The 13,261-nt window shown below is 43.5% G+C and overlaps 2 protein-coding genes across 8 annotated transcripts in view; one reads left to right on the top strand and one right to left on the bottom strand.

The window, feature by feature from the left end:
- DNTT (DNA nucleotidylexotransferase) overlaps positions 1-3,362 on the bottom strand; it is a 291,853-nt gene extending 288,491 nt beyond the window's left edge. For 2 of the 3 annotated variants that reach the window (XM_053304897.1, XM_053304900.1), the window contains exon 1: positions 3,263-3,362. The gene's annotated coding sequence lies outside the window, so the exon portion shown is untranslated. The remainder of the gene's footprint in view (positions 1-3,262) is intronic. The other variant, XM_053304899.1, reaches the window with a different exon arrangement.
- The window catches only part of BLNK (B cell linker), a 170,403-nt gene that overhangs the window by 18,322 nt on the left and 138,820 nt on the right, over positions 1-13,261 (top strand). The gene's annotated exons all lie outside the window — the stretch shown is intronic.

The raw sequence follows: 13,261 nt of genomic DNA, 5'->3' as shown, positions 1-13,261 counted from the left end.
TGGAGGAGAGGATTATGTACATTACTGAGTTAATACCAGCTTTCTCTTTTAGAAACTGTAATGAAAGGGTTCTAACCAGGCTGTGACCTCAGGGACAAATTTTGGGGTGTACAAGAGTGCTTCCAGGGAAGGAGAGGTTGGTGGAAATCATTTCCCCCGTTCCCACGCACAGTGGGACTCTAGATTACGAAACATAGCAGAGGCGCTTTGCACGCAGTGCCTCTGCACCATTAGTGAAGATGTCGGCCATTATAACTACAGATAGTAAGACTTGCATTTGGGTTTAAGCTGCTTTGTGTATGCCTACGTGTTTTCCTTTTTGTATATGGTATGTGTTTTCCCTGTAATAACTAAATAAAATCCATATCCTGGGTTAACATTAATACACATGTTCTGTCACTGAACTATGACTCTGCCCATGAGTAGTGTTTGTTATGTTCTATACATTACGATGATTTCTTTCTCCAATGTGCTATTCCCACCAATCTCTCTCATCCATACCTCCCATCCTCCTTTGACTTCTGTGGCTCCTTTCTTTACAAAAACATTAGTCCAAACGCTGCAATTAAATCAATTCTATGAAGTAAATGTTTGTACATGCATGTATGTATTTTGCTTTAATGATTGTAATGAGTGAAAAATATCTGCCATAATATCTTTATATATCATTTGCTAAGGCATACCCATGGCTAATCGCATGCATGGCAGCTCTCGCGAGAGTTCGGGGAGCTGCCGGATAGCAATGGGGGGAAGAAAATAGTGGTAGCCATCCGGCCGGCAGCTAGGAAATAACATCGGCAGCGGACAAATGACAGTGCTGGTGGGCGCGAGGAGAGGAGGAGCGGCCAGAGAAGGCTCGGGCGGGCGGGAGAAAACGGCAGCGACGGGGAAGGAGGGCGGGGGAGGAAATGGTGGCGGGGGGAACTAGAAAGCGCCAGCACTGCTGGCAGGGAGGGAAAGTGTCAGCCAGGCCTGCTGGGAGGGGGAGAACAGACTGGGGCTGAAGCTGGGAATGGAGATGGGGAGGAGCGACAGGGAGAACTAGGGGCTCAGATGTTCTTGCCAGATCATCTAATTTGATATTATTTTATCTAGAAGAAAGACAGTAAATTTGGAAAGTGTTTCCCAAACTGAGAGATAGCTTAATCAATTTCAAGAGCCAAATGGGGAAAGTAGAACTGGTTTCATGTTTCTGAGTATATAAATATCTTTGAAATGCTGCAGGAAGCATCCATTACTGAGGGAAGGGAGTTCAGCAACAAAACAAAAATCTAAACTATTGATAAGGGCTGGGTTAGTTTCAGATCATATGTCAAGCCTTGTATGTTAATTGGAAAAGAGTCAAAGCTATTCAACAATATGCAGTAGCCAAGCCTGCAGTAAACTGCCCCATGTACTCGCCCCATGTGCCATAAAGCAGACCAAAGCACTTTTAGTTAATTGGGCCAGGATCCAAAAAATATATAATCTAGTAGCATAACTGGCATTCACATTTGTCAAGAATGCTTCTTTGAATATTGCTCATCCTTCCCAGACTTAAAAAAATTATAGCATTAATGCTTTTTTAGCCCTTTTCATTTCTATATTCTAATGACACACTAGTGGTTTAAGATTACTGGCTGGTTGGTAGTCAGAGGGATAAAATTCATATCAAAGAGATCTGGAAAGGATGTTTTCATTTTTAGAAAGTGTCTGCAACAAAAGCATGATAGGCATGACCCAAGCCAAGCCCCCATACATTAAGAATTTTTCTTCCTGTCAAAATATAATGCATTTGCTGCTGTTATTTAACATATGATACAGGCCGCATCTGGTGCTAATGTGCAGACTGGCATCCAGTTTCAAGGGAGCTGCATGGAAGCTCCTTCTCTGTGTGTGTTGTGGTTTTTAAAATATATATCTGGGTGTTGGTTGCTCTAAGTGCCCCTGACCATCACAGACCATTGTAATCAATGCTGGCATTTATACGGGTTATTCAAAAGAAAGTAAGAGTTCTCAGCTGATGTTTGAAAAGTATTTAGACCCCCCCCCCCATGTGTACATTCTGCAAGGCAGACAATCATGGCTTCCTAGAGCATGTGCATGTTCCAAAACAGACACAGGTGTCAACTGTACACACATGACTCAGCTCCCATTTCCACATAGAAGTGCAAATTCAGAAACGTGTCACATTTGACGCAGCCTTGAAATAACTGGCAACCATTATTATAGCCAATTTAGGTCTGTATATTCTTTATGGAACTCAGTTACATCAGCAACATAGGGGTGTTTCACACCAAGATGTGCACTGGTGTAGTAAGAAGCATATATATACCCACTACCACATATGAAGGTCTATGCATGACATATCTATGCTCTGAAGCCACTAAGGGCTGATCTTCTGGGGTCATGCTAGGCCCCACTTTGTATGCTCCAAGGTGATATTGCTGCCCCTTTAGCATGCTGGGTACTTCTGAGCATACAAGGCAGTTGTATGCTCACCTTCCATGTATTTCCAGAACAGGCCTAGTACCCACTTGAAAGCAGAAATATCTTTGCACTTACTAGAAGCCATGGTTATGGCTCACCTTCTGGGAAATAATTCTGTCCTGCCCTTACTTATGCCCTTAGCATTTCATCAACACACTGGTGGGATTTGTTCTTCTTATAGAGCTAAAGGAATGACTGAGGACTCCTATAGACAATCTACCCCCAGCACAGTACCTCCAGTGACTGTTGCTGGTGTCTATCTTATGTTCCTTTGGGGACAGGGATCCATCTTATTTATTTTTATTTCTCTATGTAAACTGCTTTGGAAACTTTTGTTTAAAAGCGGTAAAAAGTATTTTTTGTTGTTGTAAATACCATCAGGGATAAGAGAATATACACACACACACACACACACATTATATAGAGAGACTCCAAAGCTCTAGGTGGTAATTCTTAAAGCAGAAGAGGCAGCTACATTATTAATGGCTACTAGCTGTTACCAATGGCAACTATGGCCTAGTTAATGTACTCTGTATGGTATCAACTGTAAAAAAAAGAAAGCCATTGCACTATTTTTGAAAAATATAGCTATTTGCAGTACTCAAATATATAGTCAAAGCAGTTTTAAAATATGTTCCTAGAGAATCTGTTAAGAAATATTCAGTGTTCGTCTGAGTATCATACTTTGTTTTAAAAGCTTTCCAGATTACCTTGAAGCATTATTATCACTTACACAAAGAGCCCTTTCTTACAATCTGTTAGGAGGGCTTGGAGGAAGGTTTCGTTACCTTACCTACAGATGATCCATGGAGAGTGCGAATCACACACCCAGACAATCCTCCACTCCCTCTGGCCGCGCGGAGGGTCAGGAGCTGGAACATTGTTCTGCAAGCCGCCCCCACCCACCCCACCCCCGGAACTCCCATAATGCACCATGTGAGTTCTCGGTGCATTGTGGGTATCCCCCGGAACTGGCCAGGAGCCAACTGAAAAAATGGAGCTAAGGAAGCTCTTGCTCTCTTAACCTTGTTTAAGCTGTGGGCTCTGCAGGCGGGTTTACCGCCACCTTGGTACTGGCAGCCACTTGCCTCCCGCTGCTTCTCACGAGAGCGGGCTTGGCTGCCTTAGCCCACTCTTGGCTGCTCATGAGAACAGCCTCAAAGTATTTTAAAGCCTTTCTAGAAATACAATCAGAAACATGCCACTTCCAAGTGCATTTTTTAAAAGAGAGGGAGATATAAATGGCGAGTGTAGCAAGTGAAAGCAATAAACAGTAACTCTCACTTAAAGCAAATGGAGCACTGAGACACATTTTCAAACCTGGGTTAAGCGGGAATTATTTTAAAGCTGAATACCTTTGCATTTCTCAGCGACAGCCTATTGAACAAGCTGAAAGAACCAAGAGCAATGTACATATTCCTTTAACAGAATCTGTAAAAACCCAGTGCAATATACAAGTATTATATCTATCTGTATTTGTTGCTAAGGAACAAAAGAGAAGGTAAGTTACTCATTACCTCGGGAACATCTGTGATTAAACTGTGCCCAAATTCCAATCAACCAAGTAACAGGGGTAGGAAGAAAAAGTTAATGGCGGATATTCTATGTAGCTTTAGGAAGATGGAGCAAGAGGTCTGTCCTTGCAAGAATCTAACAGCATGCAAGGCTTGCCACAAAGCTGCAGTGCATGGAGAGGGGAAAGCTATTTTTGCTTCTCCTCCCTCCTTGCAAAAGCTCTTTTTGCATCCAGAAAGGAGTCTGTGAGGAGGGCAGTGCAACCCTCATGGACATCTTCCTGGACATGAAAAGGACTTTTGCAGGGAGGGGAGAGAATAAAAAATAGCTTCCCCATCCCTGTGCACTGCAGCTGTGTGACAAACTTGTGTACACTGTGAGAGCCTTGTGGGGGCAGAGCTCTTGCTCCATCCTCCTAAGGCTGCGCAGCATGTCACAGTATGCTTGTAAATGTATGCTACTGCTTCAAGTCAGAAAGGAGCACTTTTCTCAGAGATCTCTTGTGAGGTTTTCAAACGGTATACTTGCCCCTGACATTGAGGGTCTTTTTGGCCAAAGTGCATTGGGCTTCCAATAAAATATGCATAAGTTTACAAGCATCTTGAGAGGAATTCTCTTTTTGTTGGCATATTGTCATAATTGTGCTTCCTGCACAGCTTGTCAGCCTGTTCCTTGAGACAGCAGGTTTATGCCAAGTTTATCTACAAAGTCAACAAATGCAATTGGACAGATAACTAGGAATGTTTCACTAAAGTATGACTTCTCAAATTGCTCAGACTGGAGCTCTGCCGGATTCTCTTCCAGTTGCTGATGCAGAGTACCAGTAGTAGTAGTAGTAAGGGATGTGCACAAAACCAGCTGGCCCAGTTCAGTTTTGGCCCCCTTCAGTCCACGCCCCCGGAGGGTTGGACAAACTTTAAAAAATAATAATAATTACATTAAACTTACCCCCTCGGGGGCTTCTCCAAGGTGGCGGGAGAAGGTCCGCAGAGGTTCCCCCACCGCCCTCCTGGGTAGTTAAAACTTGCCCAGTTTGGGCATCTTCAGCCTTTTCCGGGCCTATTCCCTGATATGACAGCCATTTTGGAGGCCGCCAGGCCTGTGCAGTGGGACCCTGCATGGCCGAGTCCCACTAAACAAAAAAGCCAAATTAAAAAATAGGGCCTACGTTCTCATTGTCACCTTAAGTTGCACAATAGGGAAATGCTTGAATAGTAAGCAGAAGGTTGCCGGTTCAAATCCCCACTGGTGCTATATCAGGCAGCAGCACTAGCAGAAGGAGGCCAGTGGTGGCCTGTGTCCAGCCACTGCCATGGCCCCCCTTACCCTGCCCCTTACTTCTGACATCAGACACGGGCGGTAAGCCATGCCCCCAGTGTCTGATATCAGACGCGGGGGGCATGATTTAGCCGCAGCCCCATTTGGGAGCTAGATCAGGGCCAGCACTACATTTGTTTAAACATCGGGGCCAGCGCTAGATCAGGGGCCGCGCTGCATCTCCCTTAAAGGCAGGGAGAGCCGCTCCTGGCCGCGCAGCGAACACAGTGCCAGCCATTTAACTCCTGAACATTTCCACACAGCCCCGTTCAGAAGCTAGATCGGGGCCAATGCTACATTTGCAGCATGGCCAGAAGCGGCTCTCCCTTCCTTTAAGGCAGGGAGAGCCGTTCCAGGTCATGCTGCGAATGCAGCACTGGCCATTTAACTTGCTAAACCACACACACACACCCGTGTCTGGCGTCAGATGGGGGGGCGTGTCGGGGCTGTGAAGTGCGGCCCCTGTGGGGCAGCGTCCCAGGTTCTTTGAACCCTGTCGCCCAATGGTGGCTATGCCCCTGGGCAGCAGTGATATAGGAAGATGCTGAAAGGCATCATCTCATACTGCGCTGGAGATGGCAATGGTAAACCTCTCCTGTATTCTACCAAAGAAAACCACAGGGCTCTGTGGGCGCCAGGAGTCGAAATCGACTTGACAGTACACTTTACCTTTAAGTTCTCATTTATCACAGCAGCAAAATAAAACAGGGTTTTCTACTCCTATCTATTATCTCTACAAAATGACTTGAACATCAGTTGCCTGTTCCTCTTCAGGAGCTGCAAGTCTGAGTGCATTTCCATTGTTGAACTGTTCTTGACACAAAACACTTCAACAAACATTTAAGATATCAGAACATTCATGTTTACATTAAAAAATAAAAAAACTAATATTTTTAAATGCCTAGCCTTTTGTTCTTGAACTTTTTTAGTAATCTTGGAGGTAACACTTGGAGTGCTTGTTAAGTGGCTTTGAGGAACACCTTAAGCTGTAGTATCACTGTTTCCAATATTACCGGGGTTTTAGGACCATATTCAATGATGGGGAAAACTCCAGTGGAGACACCTTGTATATTTCCCAGTACTTACAGAAATGCAATAATTTCCAGTGGTTGCAGATAACTTGGGTATCATTCTTTTCTTTTCTTTTTAATCACAAGATAACCGCCCTGAGCCATTTTGGAAGGGCGGTATATAAATCAAATAAATAAATAAATAAAATCAGTCAGTCAGCTAGACATTATAGTCTAGTACTACCAATCTACAGATACTGGAGATGGCAAACAAGTTAACAAGTCAATTATTACTCTTATTCCAAATATTAGTGCCCTCAAATATAATATAATATATAATAGTTGACAATTTTACACATGCAACCACAAAAAACTTGTCTGAGCCTTTTGAACTAAATTAAACTGCTTAGCAAGCACAGCTAAAAGCAAAAAGGGAAGTCTGTTCAGTGTGCTGCATGGAGAAGTACTGACTAAACACTCAGGGTTTTCCCTCAGCAAAATGAATCCATCCTGTCTTCTAAATTACACCATCTGCTGTGAATAAGAATGAAGCCAAACAAACAGACAGGCACACACAAGTCAGACGCTTGCAAAAAGCCTAATGATCAATTAGTGTCAACATTCAATGGTCCTTAACCTAAATGGGAAAATCATCAGACTTTTTAGGTTGCCCTCTAGTAGGACCCAAGAAAGGAAGACAGCTCTTCCTTTAAGAGATTCATTTCAGGAGCTACTCAAACACTCAGTCTAGCTTCTTTCTCTGAGGGAGTTCTTAAAGGAACAGCAGTCTCCTCTTGGGTGGGAATTGGCAACTCCAGAACACCAGTAATCTGTCCATTGTCAGCATTCTCTGCCGAGCAATGAAAAACTAGTAGGCATTCCTCTGAATGATTCAGAGGAGATTTTTAAAATATTTATCAGGTGTTCCATATTTTAAAACCTAGGGAGTTTGCCCCCATTACAAACAAATTCAAACCACAGAAGAAAGGATCTGGGGTGGGGGGGGTTTCACTCGCTAGCCCTTTTTAGTTGCTCATCATGTATTCTTCTCTCAAACCTGATTGTATGTTTTTAAAAAGCGTGTCACCTAACATGGATAGAGATGTACTGGGGCGGCAGGGGGGGATACTTCCAAAAGTTTTCCCAAGCAGGTAAAAGGAAGAAACAGTTTAAACCTTTTGTTCAGTGAAAATCTCTAGTTGGCTTAATAACTGCATACCTGCCAACATGTCCCTATTTTCATAGGAGCATAGGAACTTGCCTTATACCAAATCAGACCGTTGTTTCATCTTGCTCAGTATTGCCTACACAGACTGGCAGCGGCTCCTCCAAGGTTGCAGGCAGGAGTCTTTCTCAGTCCTATCTTGGAGATGCCAGGGAAGGAACTTGGAACCTTTTGCATGCAGGCATGCAGGTGCTCTTCCCAGAGCGGCCCCCAAGGGGAATATCTTGCAGTGATCACATGTAGTTTCCCATTCAAATGCAAACCAGGACAATTCATGGAAAAGGGACAATCCATGCTTGCTACCACAAGACCATCTCTCTTCCCATTCACCTGAATGGGGAAATATGGACATGTTGGCAGGGATGTACTGATATTCAAAATCTTCTAGAGTTCCAAGCCTCAATTGGCTATGTATAAATAAATTTGTCCTATATATTGTTTCTGAAGGCAGCACAAGTCAGCCCTACATCCCTCTTGCTTGGTGACTTGCATTCTGCTTGCTGTTTCCATTTGGATTTGGTTTTTTCACCAATGGGAGTGGCAACAGTTGGAAGTTAAAGGAAAATGGTGGGTTAAGCAGGGATCCTAATAATAGGGGGCTTGCTGAATCACAGGCAGTGTATGGGGGGAAGACACCGGCAGAAAGGGTACCATATAGGGCAGCTGGTCTAGAACTAGGCCTAGTTTGCCATGTGTGACTAAGCATCACAGTAGGGATGTACACAGAACTGCGGAGCTGCAGTCCGATGCTGGTGGTGGTGGCTCTTTAAGGGCGGGGGAGGGTGCACTTACCTCTCCTGCTGCTTTCTTCCCACCGGCTTTCCCAAAATCCATGGGGTGGCAGTGTACCTCCCTGCCACCCCTTCCCCCATTGCTGACTGGAAATAAGGAAGTACTGTGTGCACGTGCATCTGCTGTCGTGTGCGTGCCCTCTGCGCACATCGCATGTCATGCACGTGCGTGTTGTGTGTCCATGACGTGTGACATGTGCAGCGGGCGCATGCGCACACAGTACTTCCTTATTTCCGGCCAACAACGGGGGAAGGGGCGGCAGGGAGGTATGCTGCCACTCCATGGATTTTGGGAAATATACAGAGCACCGGTGGGGGGAAAGCAGTGGGAGGGATAAGTGCACCCTCCCCCACCCTTAAAGAGCCACCCCCACTGGCGCCGGACTGGCAGAACCACCAGGTCTTTGAACCAGTTTGGAGGCCCATAAAGGGCCTCCGGACCAGTTCCATGCACATCCCTACATGACAGCATACGATCCTTAGCTCAGTGACACATGCTACAAAGTAACAGAGGTTAACATTTTAAATAATAGAACCCAAGGCTTTTGTGAGAACTGCCAAAAACAAATATGGCGTTGCCAGTTTTACCAACCTTGTGATTTTTTAATCTAACCAAAGTTGTAAGTGTAGCCCCAAATTTTAAAAAGTGAAGCTATACATCAGAATAGTTGGTTCTCATTCTGTGGTATTGATTTTCGTATGTCCGCGATTGAATTTGAAACTGTCCTGTAGAACTCTTAAAATTGTATCAGGGATTCATCAATGAGAAGATCAGTAACAACAGACAGTGTTCTCCGGACTGCTTACCCACCTTATAGGCTCCCCTGAATACACAGTCACACAGGAGAACATTGGGTGTGTTGTCATTCTGGTCTAGCCAGTGCCCTACATAAATGGGGTAAACATATGAAGCTGCCTTATACTGGGTCAGACCCTTGGCTCATCTACTTTAATATTTCTACCAGACACAGCTTAAGGAAAGCCCCCACCTGAGGCAAGAAGCAATTTCCCACTTTGCATCACTTTACTTTGGTGACTTCACTTCCATGTCACCACAACCCTACCTTCTTGGCCATAGCTCCTTCCCCTCCTGGGTGCACTTTGCCCACCTGCTGGTTGCTTGCGGCTGCATCCAGCTTTGCCCACCACCACAGGTCCCTCACAGCTGCAATGTGGTGCCCTTGCCTTGCCTACTACCACTCTCTGACTGCTACTGTCTGACTCCACACAACCTTGGCCCTCCAATGGATGTTGGGCTACAGCTCCCATCATCTCCAGCAGCCAACAGTCAGGGATGATAGTAGTCCAACAACAGCTGGAGGGCTGAAGTTGTGCAGCCCTGATCTAGAGTGGAAGCTCTGCTTAACAATTCTACAGTCTTTCACCTAAAGGTAGCATTGCTCTGGGCATTACAATTGTGTCCCTGTGCAGTTGTGTTCCTGCACAGGAAGTCTCTGGCCTAGGAGTTTCGTAAAGCAGATGTTTTAAAGATTTCCACTGAAATTTACTTTTTTGTCATTGTTTAGAATTTCATAAAGGTTGTGTGTGACCTCAAGAAGAAAAATAATGAGAAATGCCTAATTCTGCATGTGTGCATTTTAAGTTCATTGTTATAAGTGACTTCATTTTAATTGCGCTTGATTGTCTTAGGGTGCTTCCAGACGGTTCTGTTCCCCTTGTTAGCTTTGCGAATGCTCTAGGGAAGCCAGATGGCATCATAGCATGAAGAAGACAGAGACAGACGGCAGCCTGACACAGTCCCTGTTTGTATCATGCAGCTGCCATCTGCATTGGTGAGTGAACAGTGTTGGCCTAGGGTACTCCTGCGCCACACTGTTCCATGTCCAATCAGGATAAATCCACTTTTGCTTCTTTCTAGAAATGAAGCAGCAGGAGACGGAAATGTATCCATAGTATAATGCTTTTCAACCTGTCTACTTATTCATAGAAGGGGACTGAAATAAGCCATAGAATAAAGTCTGACTAGCTTCTAAGTGCTATTGCTTTGTCATCAGATTTAGAAAGATCAGCTTGCAAACATCATTGTGCTACAATCTTCAATTTGCACTTGAACAATTTCAGAGTGGTCACAAGAGACAGCTCCTTGGCTGTCATTGTTATGTTGCGTAGACACCTACATGTCGTTTTATTAATTTTGCATTGGAGCTTTTGGATAGATTTTAGATTACCCAAATCAGCATCTGTGAAAACAAGAATTGTGCTTTCCCCCACATTAGAATTTGTTTTTTAAAGAACAGTAAATCTGCATTAACGTAATTTCCTTATAACTTTCCTCTCTGCTCATTTGCAGCTCATTTAAGAAATTGGTTTTTCTACTTCCTGATTTGAGAAGTTGCACCAACAGAGAAAGTATGGCTTTTTATTGCTCTTCTGAGAGTTAGCAGCTTAATTGCACAAGAAAAGCTGACATTCATAGTTAAGCTCTAAGGAAATGGAACCCTATATCTGAAGGGATGAGATCATTGCTGGTAGCAAGAAGCCACTAATGAAAAACAAAAGCTGTTCTGGCAAGTAGTGCTTAGTAATATTTAGTAAGCCATTAAGTAGTTTGGTAACAAAATTGCTTTAATTAAAATTGATTGAAATCCCCCAGTTAACACTGTGTTTTGATTCTCGTTGCTTAAAGAAGATTGGATCCCCACTGACAAATATCCTAATAAAACTGTTACTTAAGCTTTCTTAACACAGCCACCGAAACTGAATAGCCACAATCTTTCTTGAAAACGAATGCATTGTTTTCACTATATGCATAAGCAGTTGTAAACATTTCAATAGCTTCTACCGCTTTCAAGGGAAAGTGAGATCAAGGGAGCATTAGGCACTGGAGAAACACACATGTTTTCCAGCAGCCTACAATAAATAAATGTGCAAAATATTGGTACACGTCTTCTTGGAATCTAATGGCTATTTGCCAACCAATGTTAATTGCTACATGGAGCTCATTCCCGACCCCTTCTTCAGCTAAACAGGATCCTATTGCAAGGCAAGCTGAACAAGCTGTTAAAATAATCCTAACCCTTGCTCACTATGGGGTTTTGTTAAGCTGTGTTAGAACTAGAGGAAGAGGGCCACTCATACAGTCCTCCACCACCCCATGATCCCCTGCACCAATAAACAGGCTTTTACACCAATAAACAGATTTTACACCAATAATCTGATTTACACCAATAAACAGATTTTACACCAATAGACAGATTTACTGTTCTTTTAAAAACAAATTCTAATGTGGGGGGAATCACAATTCTTGTTTTCACAGATGCTGATTTGGGAAATCTAAAATCTATCCAAAAGCTCCAATGCAAAATTAAAATCTATAGGGGTGGCTCTCAGTTTCAGGGGATTCTCTGCAAACTGCCCTCCATCAGCCTGGTCCTACCTAGATGGACCTCAAGGAAATCCCTCCACCACAGGCAAGGAGGGATCAGCAGTATGAACTTCTGAGAAATGTGGTTCCTCAGTAGCTGCCCAGTAACACAGAGTCTGCCCTATTCTGCAGCAGCATGTTCATTGCTAGTGGTTGCTGCTGCCCCAGCACAAAAGGGTGAGTCCAGCTTGCAGTTGTGGTGCAAGGCAGGGTGAAATATCTGAGTTTGCTGACAGCAGGGCAGTAGCATCTCATCTTGTGCTCTGCTACTCCTGTACAAAAGCACATTAGTTAACCAGTCAAGTCTTGCCAATTGGACAAAAAGGAACTTTTGAATGGTGGTTCTCATATATTTAGCAAGGGGAAGCAGCAATTGTTCCTATTTAATTGAGCATTGCCTCCTTTCCAGTGGCTGTGCTGGTGTCACTCTTGGGTTTCTTTTTGATTTGTGAGCTCCTTTGGGACAAGGGTCCTTTTTTCTACTTTCTTTTGCTATGTAAACTGCTACAAAAACTTTTTTTGTTGTTGAAAAGTGGTATATAAAACAAACATAACAAAACAAAACACCGACACCAATTATAATATAGGACTAGTCTGCTTCTTGACTGAGCAGAGACTTTAGGTTTGACTTGGCCCATTCAGTATTACATTTGTCAGTTGTTGTTTTAATGATCTTTTAAAAAATTAAAATCTCAGGGGTCCCCAATCTGGATCAGGACCATGGTGTAGGGAGAAGAGGGTTAATTTTTGTCCTCAAATCACTTTCCCAACAGAGCTCCCCACAAAGCTGTTTGCCCTGGGAGGGAGCAGTGATTTGTGCCTATCCGTTGTTTTTTCCCCCTCACGGGGCAAAGAGAAACTTTGAATGCACCACTGAGAGACTTTAAAGGCCAAGCTGAAGACAGACCATCCTGGAGAGAATCTATCTATGTGGTTGCTAAGAGTCAACACCGACTTGACGGCACTTAATCAATCAATGATTTTCATGGAGAAAATGGCACAAGAGGGAAGGATTATGCCACAGTCCAAATCCAGATTGAAGTCCCAACAACTGTGATTTTCAAAAAATGTTTAAAGAGACAGAAATACAATAACACTTCTCATCTAGATTGACCTTGAGACTACTGAACTCAAGTTCACTGATGAAAGCTGAGGGAGTAATTATCTCACAAGTGCTGTTATAACTAGAGGAATGTGTCATGCAAAATGAGCTTGCTAAGGATGGGCATGTCTGGCTCTGTCGACATCTGTGGGTTTGTTACCTCTTGTAACTATATTTGTTTACTTCAATGTATTGTTCTTTGTGTGGCATCTCTGCTTTCAGTACTGTTCATACATTTTAAAACTTATCTTTGGGAAACAGTTACTCTTCTCCCCATGCTCTGACTTGTATGTGTTCTGTATATGTAGATAAGTGACTGACAAAACAGAAATAGGCTTCAAATGATTTAGTTAAATACTTAGTTTCCATCTTAATCAGTAACACAATCATATCATCAACTTCAGATGTGTCACAGATGGAAATGGAAGCTGAAATGTTTAAATAATT

This window comes from Hemicordylus capensis, chromosome 3, assembly GCF_027244095.1.
Source record: "Hemicordylus capensis ecotype Gifberg chromosome 3, rHemCap1.1.pri, whole genome shotgun sequence".
In the NCBI taxonomy this organism is placed as follows: domain Eukaryota; kingdom Metazoa; phylum Chordata; class Lepidosauria; order Squamata; family Cordylidae; genus Hemicordylus; species Hemicordylus capensis.
This window is presented reverse-complemented; position numbering and strand designations above follow the sequence as displayed.